General features: G+C 47.5%; 1 protein-coding gene across 2 annotated transcripts in view; it reads right to left on the reverse strand.

The window, feature by feature from the left end:
- Positions 1-5797, reverse strand: part of GHR (growth hormone receptor) — a 127414-nt gene extending 121617 nt beyond the window's left edge. The window contains exon 1 of one of the 2 annotated variants that reach the window (XM_050913295.1): positions 5771-5797. The gene's annotated coding sequence lies outside the window, so the exon portion shown is untranslated. Of the gene's footprint in view, positions 1-5391; positions 5452-5770 lie in introns of those variants that run through there. The other variant, XM_050913294.1, reaches the window with a different exon arrangement.
- Positions 5798-8490: the final 2693 nt, after the last annotated feature.

An 8490-nucleotide genomic window follows, 5' to 3' on the forward strand; every position in this document is an offset into this window, starting at 1 on the left:
GCATTGCTCAAAACAATTATAACGTAGGTTCGTAACATGGTTCTTGAGAAAACACAATTTAATAAGCATTCAGTACCAAACTCAAACAATATTTGCAGTCATGCAATAAAGGAGAGAAACCAGGTTGCTAGCTGAACATTTGAGAGCAGCTGGGAATAAGGCATGAAGTTCGTGAAGCAAAAACTGACAAGCATGCTCATTTAACCGAGACAGCTGAAATAAAATTTGTTGGTTCTTTCAGTCTGTTTCTCCTGGCCTACGGACTCTCTTTCATGGTCAGACTATCGCTACCCTATCGCCAAACTCCAACAGGCACAAAAGGACTTGTTTGGCTATATCAATAAGGTTGCAGAGATGAACAATGTACAGATTAAAACTCAAAACTGTTGCATACTGGTCAGGCACACAGATATCTATTCACAGAGCTAACACAGGTACGGTTTCTACCTACGGGTACCATCAATGCATCCTAGACATCTACTGCAATACGGAGCCAGCCCACTGGGATTTGAACGAACCCAACATTTTACAGGTGTAGCAGATTTTCAAGGCTAGAAACAGCCATTGGATGTCTCTACCTGAAGAAGAACTGGCAAAAAAACTTCTGTTCTCCCCAAACCCTAGGCTGGCCAGACCTGAACTAGCGCCACTGCAAAAGCTGGAGTACTGAGTGACTACATCGGGCTGCCCACGACTGCAGTGCCACGACAGCCAATAGCCAGTGAGCGCAGTGCTGGAACAGCTCCTGATAACAGGTCAGGATTTGATTTTTCTCCTACTGAAGGGCCACGTTTTAACAATCTCATTTTCTCCTGAGGCACTAAAACTTCAAACTCAATTTAAGCGCTTGAATGATGCAACACAACGGTTGTTATTAATAACCAAACTCTTTCCAACCACCCCTCAGACTTGTTGTGTGTTAGCTGCTGACAAACCTGTACTGCACAAAATTACTCTGTAGACCATCTGAAATATTACTTTATATTTGGTCTGACTACTTATAAACTGAGTTTGAAGACCGTAATGGATTTATGACAGTATTTAAACAGCTTTTAAAGTTCTAAATGTTACTAATCTCCATCCCTATTATTGTCCAGTGTTTAAATGGTACCCAAATGCAACTGATTATTCATATATATGTCTTCATATATCATCTTTGTTCTAGGATTATGAGCAGTAAGCTTATTAAGTGATCAGAGACAGAAATCTTCCACCTTAATGAGCATAAAGCCGGTGAAATCTTCTCTTTGCACGTTCTGAGTTCAGGTTCCCACATTATGCACCCACCCTAGGTAGTCACTTGTGCGTGATGCACAGGCCCAGCAGGTCTAGCACTGTGATACCCTAACGCTGTGTGTTTCTCTAATGGCTACAGAAAAGGAGAGACGGGAAAGCATAACTCCTTCCACACCGGAAGAATGGGTGCTGTGTTTACTCTCTTAATGCAGAGAGATTAAAATTTTCTGCTAAATTTCCCAGAGCTCCATATCCTTCCATCAGCATTCCCTGCACAGAGTTCATTGTCTCCACCACATCTCCAGCGTCCTCCATGCAGCCCTGTATGACCTTCCCCCGTATGACCATGATCCCGCACAGTGGATCCCTTCCACAAAACACAACTGATGATTCGGACCTGTAGCAGGACAAAAGACTACGTTGCAGACTGTATCGCTACAAATAGGACTATCTTAATAACTCAAAGTTATAAAACAGCATGATTTAGAAGATACAGATGTCGGCATCACGGTCACTGGATTTTTTGGAAAGTCAAAAGACTAACATAAATGTGATTAGCGTGATAAGTATGAATAGCATGACAGATGGAGTTAAAGCTCATAAATGCTTGATTGCTGCAATAATCCTTCAGCTACTGACCACATGGATAACAAATGAAGTGGGACAACCTTACACCTGAAACGTTACTCTGAACTGACTGCCTGTGCACGTGCATCCACACATTTAATGCAAGTATCTCATGGATCAGTGACCATTACTGCTTGAAGCAGGAGACTGGACAAGAGTGTTTTCCAGCAGTTATTCCTTCAGTAAAAATAATTTTAATTGTCCTTTACATGCTCACAACATTGTACCTCTGAAATACTCAGTAAACAGCAAGGAACACTACCTTGTTCAGGTAAGACATTAAGACCCATCCTATTGCAAATCACCCTGCTACTGTGAAGCGTTTCTGAAGTTTATATTAATTTATTAATAAAAAAAAAGTTTCTGGCGATGACTTTCTTTTCAATAGAATATGTGCTTTCTAAAGGTCAATAAAATATCAAGCTTAAATGTATTTTCACTTCATAATCTGCAGTATATGTGATATGGACCACATCCATGTCTGTCAGGAAACAGCCTTTACAATTTACTGGGAAAAATTGTCTCTCATACAGTGAGAGAATGTATGAGAAATATACCTCTTTGGTAAGAGGATGCTTGTTACATCTCTCACGAATTAAAATGATGTGTAAATAAACACCCACCTCATACAAAGAATTTAAATTGGGATTCATATACAATAAAGAAAGATTTCTCTTGTGATAAACAATTTGAGCACAAAGTGTTCCTTCAAGTCCTGACATAAATCTGTTCCTGCCAAGCCAGTATCTCGTTGCGTCAGCCTTTCGCGTTTGCCATGACTGTAGTGGCAGCCCTGCCGCCTCTCTGCCTGCTTTCCTCACACTGCCCTCTTCCCAGAATTACCATCCCAGCTCCGCTAGGCCAAAGATTTGTCTTTCCATCAGATAAATATTTGGTGAAAAAATATGGAAGATCCTTTTAGTTAAGAGGAACCTGACCCTTCAGCAAACCCATCATTTAGGGACTCCTATGTGGACTGAGTGGACTCATTATTGCACTGCTGGTATCCTTGCCCTTCCTTTCCCCACCAACTTTATCCCCTCTTCTTGTTATTCCTATCATTTTTATTTATTTGCAATGCTTTGAATACGTTTTGACACCTACCTTAAGTCTGCAAGAACTTCAACTGGGCTGAATCCAAGTGCTGTTGTGTCTGAGAAAACATTTTTCTTTTTTAAATCAGACCAAAAAAAAAAAAAATCAAAGCATCTCTGCCTACATTGCTTTCTCAATGACATATATTCACAGCTTCTATTTTATCCATGGAAATCTGGTATTTCAAGTAAGATACACAATGTTACATTTATTTAGCTCAATGCTCCCATTAGTAGTGCAAGATAAATACTAGCTTTGATAAAAAATAATTTCTGCAGCAAAGGGAAGCTTCATTTGATAGGAACAAGGCCTACTTCTAGTTTATATACACATTAACAGAAATGTACATATAGTCAAGGGAAAGAGACCTTGTGAGTGAAAGTTACGCCCTAAAAGGACCCATATATATTATACTTCCTCAGCCTCCAGATCATGGAAAAGAAAGGTACCAACCCAGAAATATGAGAATTACCATCAAACATTTATTTGAGCTTTCCCTACTGGAAAACGGCACAAGAGGTCACACACAGTAGCACATGCTACTTCAGTTAGTAAAAATGTGCAGAATCGAGCTCTGTACATCTCCCCCACACACCCAGCATGGTACAAACACCCAAGTGCTCTCTGGGAGCAGTGCTGCCGCGCTGCACAGTGCTACAGAAAATAAGACCTCTATAGAGCCCCCAAATTTATATATTTGCATGGTGCTGCACTGTGCTGTGCAGATACATCAACACCACGAGACAATGAAACAGCTCATGGTAACGAAAACAATGCTTGACCATACTCAGAGAATTTGACTCCAAAATATTTGGGGGATATCTATGACTTCTCTACACGTTTGAGTAAGTTTCAGCAGTTATTTTCATACATTTAATAAAAGTGCCACTACCATTTACTGGCAATTTTAGAAATTACTCCTCAGAAGCATTGCAAGCTGTCTTGTTTGTCAATCTTTTATAATTATTAAAACATGCTAACGTCCTGAATTAACACGGCAAGTAGCTATTCTAGTAATGCGAGACTGAGATGTGGTGGAGATGAAAGACATCGCATTCCTATTTAAACATTTCAAGCTGTCTGAGTAACTTTCAGTAATACTTATATTCATCACTCAGAGCCACAAAACATCTCAATTGCAATCTACTCTAATCTCAGTATTTAAAATAGCATCTTTTAAATAAACGTCAGTATTTAAATAAATCTTACCAAATCTCCTTATATTGATTCTCTTCCTAACTACATTTTCATCACTGCTGTGGGCAACCAAGTCTATGCTATAGCTAAAGGTCTTTTAGATTTAAGTTAAGCACCTCTTCATCTGGTAAATAACTTCAATTTTTCGTATCAGTAAACATTTGCTTAAAGCATTTATAAAATGGGATCCAACTCAAGCGGTGGGCTACAATTTTTTAATTGCTTCATTCTTATTTCTGATTTAACCACGAACAGAAAGATGATCAGATGTGGGTCTTTTGTAGTTGCTACACGAGGAGGAAAGTGAAGCTGTGACTGAATACTGTAGAGTTAATAATATACTAGATTCTGAACGAGATAGACACTACTGAAAAGATGAGTAACTAATGCACATCCACACACTTGATCTCTAGAATTAGCCCCGTGAGAGTTTGCAACAAATATCACTGAAGATGCTGCTGTGAGAAAACACTAGTTATTCCCCTGCAATAACACCCTTTGTTTTGTATACTTCTGCTCAGAGTATTTGCAGTATTTGTTTTTAAAAATATTCTCTTCTTTTCCTCTGCAATACTTACAGCAGACGAGACACTAAGAAATGCAATCAATTACAAATGCCATGGAAAATTAAAAAAAAAGGGAGGGGGGGGAATTGTATAAACTGGAATAAAGCACGCAGAAGAGACACTCCGATTAGGTCCATTACATCAGGGAAGACTGAGACGCTGGCAGCTCATCTACCGTTCTCGCTCTGCTTTTTAAATCCAAGTCCACACAGAAAAGAAGGTTTCTCTGAACAATATTGTTTCTCCAGACCTCCAAGGCCATGTCTCCCTCCCCCGTCATCCCTCTTCATCACCCACAGCACGCAGGGTCACAAAACTTTTCGCCCCCACGCCTGCCCCCCGCCAGCCGTCGCTCCGCGGCCGCGGCCGGAGCTGACGCCCGCTGCCAGGGCCCGGGTCCGGCGCCGCGCTGCCCACGCCAGCGGGACACGCCGGGCGCCCCCGCTCCCGGAGGGGCTCCGACACCGACCGGGGCCGGGGGGGGGGGGAGGCTGTTCAGAAACCCGCCGCCACCGCCAAGCGAGAGCCGGGTGGGCGGGCGGCGAAGCCCGACAGGAACCGGACCCCGGCCCGCTGCCGCCGGGGCTGGGGGCGAGGAAGCCGCCCCGCGGCCGCCCCACGCGGGACGCGGCCGGCGGGGACAGGCGCGGAGCCGCCGCCCGGTACTCACCGACTCGCACAGAAACTTCCCCCAAGTTTAGGCGGCGCGGCGCGGCGGGCGGCGGCAGGCGCGGCCCCCCCCCCGGCGGGCGCCGGCACCATGGGAGCGCCTCAGCGAGCGGCCGCCGCGGCGGCGGCGGCACCGCCGGGCATCGCGCTCCCTCCGCCCGGGGCCGGCCCCAACTTCTGAGGCGGCAACGACCGACAACGGCGAGCGAGGGCGGCCGGGCACGGGGCTGAGCCCGCACCCCTCCCGCGGGGCGGGGCGGGGCGGAGCGGCCGGGGAGGTCAGGCCGGGGCGGGAGGACGGCGGGGAGTGTTCCCCACCGCCTCCCCGCACACCCACCCCACCGCCGCTCCTCCCCGCCGGCAGCAGCGGAAGCACTCACGTCGCTCGCTGTCGCCCCGCAGTCCCCTCCGCGCCTGCCCGGCCTGCCGGCGCGCTCAGCGGCCGCCGCCGCCTCTTCTTCCTCCTCCTCCTCCTCCTTCTCCTCCTCCCCCCATGGCCGCCGCGCCCCGCTCGGCAGCTGGCTGCCCGCCCGCCGCGGGGAGGAGGGGGTCAGGGAGCGGGGCAGGCGGCGCGCCGGGGGAACACGTCTGGCGGGGCGGGGCGGGGCGGCTCGGCGCGTCCCCGGGAGCGGGGCTGGCTGCCCGGCCGCCCCGCAGCCCCGGCCGGTGCCTGTCACTTTCACTGCGCCGCGGGGCTCCGTCTAGGGGAAGGCGGCGGCTACTGCAGCGCATCTCCCTGCCGGGGGGAGAGCTGCCCCGCCCCCCCCCCCCCCCCCCCCCCGGGACGCCCAGCTCCGCGCTGCGGGCGCGGGGCGCTGCGCCGAGGAGTTACCCAGCTCCCCGGCAGCCGCCGCCGGAGGCATCCCCGCGGCGATCGCGGGTGGGGGGCGAGAGCCCGGGGTCCCGGCCTCGGCGTGTGCCGGTAAGGGCAGGGCTGGCGCCCGGGTTTGTTTTCAGGAAGGCGGTGAACCCGATTTTAGGGAGAAGGGGGTGTCAGCGTGCCACGCGCGCGGCTGCCAGGTAGAAGTGAAGTGGTTCTGAACGGCTGAAAGTGCCACGATGGGCACCTTCCTCGACCAGGTGTGTGGCGCAGCACACGCAGGGCTAAGTAATGTGAGCGTAGGCATGACCTACAGCAAAAGGGAGAACGGCTGCTTGGACTTGTCTTACAATAATAGAGATTTCTCTTTTTAGAAACACCCTAGGGAAGAAAACAGTCAAAATTAGCACAGTGCCATCAGTTTATTTTATTTAGGTATCATTTACGTTGACACAGTACCAGAGAGAGACCCACATGTGCAAAGGTGACTTCAGCAGTGACGTACTGATCTTTAAGGCCCTTGCCGTGGCCCGCCCCATGCTGGCTCAGCATCTGGCTTCCTCGTACAACAGAGGTGGGACAAGAGCCACACAAGCCAGTGTTGCAAGAGTTTCACAATCATTTGGTAAGCCATGATGCAGAGCCCCCTCTGAAATTAACCCGGAATAGAAGAGAATTGTAGCTCACCCGAGTTCCCTGCTGTGGTTCGATGGACACAAATGGTGGTGCCACCACATGGAAGTTGTTGGGTTACAGTGGCTGGGGACAGTGCAGTTCCTGGCACCTTTCGCTGCTCGGGTTGGTGCTGCCCTTCCCTTGTTCTTGCACCAGGAGCTGTGCGACTGGGTGCTGCTTGGCTTCGGGGAGCTGGTGTGCCTCAAAAACTGACCTGCAAACAGCAAGTGATCAGTCCTCAGCCAGGCTGTCACTCCAGGCTGGCTCTCTGCCCACTCCCATGAGTGCCAGACCAAACAGGGGGGTGGGGGGTGTAAAAACATCTGGCTGGGGCAAGATGGACCGTGAGATGTGACCTCATCAATTTTTGATTGGCTTAAGGGAATTGAAATCTGACATGTCAATAACTATCTGCCAGAAGTGTCACTGAGGTTTTAAACTAAAGGCACACAGATACATCTTTCTTATTCCTACAGCAGAACCATCTCTTGCCTTTTCCTCATTTAAAAAATCACGGAAGCAGAACTCTATATTCTTTCAACACTGTCAAGCAATACCATAGCTTTTCCATTAATACACGTGCAAAGGACATTAAGTTTCAGTTCTTACCGCTGGTTACGGGATTCATATCCACATCTCCCGGGAGATGCGTGTGCTGCCAAACTGGCGGTCGTTCCTCAGGCCTCTCATTCTTACCTCCTGCTACTGAAGCTATGGCAAAGCATGATTAGTAACTTATTGGGTTAGAAATTGCAACCACAGACCTGATCCTGACTCTGTAGTTTTGTGGCTGGAGCACTGTGTTAGGAGAGGAAGACTTGTATTCCAGCTCCAGAGATGTTTATGGCATTTGTTTAATAGAACATTTCTGTAATATAATAAGATCTAAGATTATTACAAACTGTTTTGTATTGGCCAAGTAGGAGTGAGAGTTGAACATCTAAAATACCACCTAGATAAACCAGAGAAAATACTTTACTGCTCCCTCACTATATGTACGAATAAGCATAGATAATAATAAATCAGTAAATTTATTACATATTCTGGATTTATGCCTCCCTGGACTTTCTGTATACTAGATAACGTTTTTTACTTCTTCCATGGCAGGTGGTTTAGTTTCAAGAGGATCAATGTCAAATGCAGTTCACTGCCAACAAGACCAGATTTAGGCAAAAGCAGCCAAAGTAATTTTCAATCGGAGAGCTTGTGGGGGTGTGGATGGGGCTGGAAGACAGGAGACAGGTAAGAGTGTAGGTAGGTGCTGGTTTGGGGTCCTGGCTTGGGATGGCAGGCGGGCTTTGGAGGGGTGAAGGTCATCAGTACACAGGTGAGAGGGGGTTGAAAGTTTGTGAAATAGATTCTCTGAAGTTGGAAAACAAGAGGATTTTTTTTTTTTTTTTTTTTTTTTGATAATTAGGACTTCACCCCTAAATTAGGTTTTGGGTTTCCACACTGTCTACAGCTAGTCCTGGAGCTTCAAAAGCACAAGAGTGTGTGTTACGTGTCTGTAGGATAAATATTTTGAATTTTTTTCATTGCTCCAATACAAGTAAATAGCATAATAAATGGTCAGTGATCTCTTGGCTTCTCTCACTAAAAAAAAGA

This window comes from Gymnogyps californianus, chromosome Z (assembly GCF_018139145.2).
Source record: "Gymnogyps californianus isolate 813 chromosome Z, ASM1813914v2, whole genome shotgun sequence".
Classification (NCBI taxonomy): Eukaryota; Metazoa; Chordata; class Aves; order Accipitriformes; family Cathartidae; genus Gymnogyps; species Gymnogyps californianus.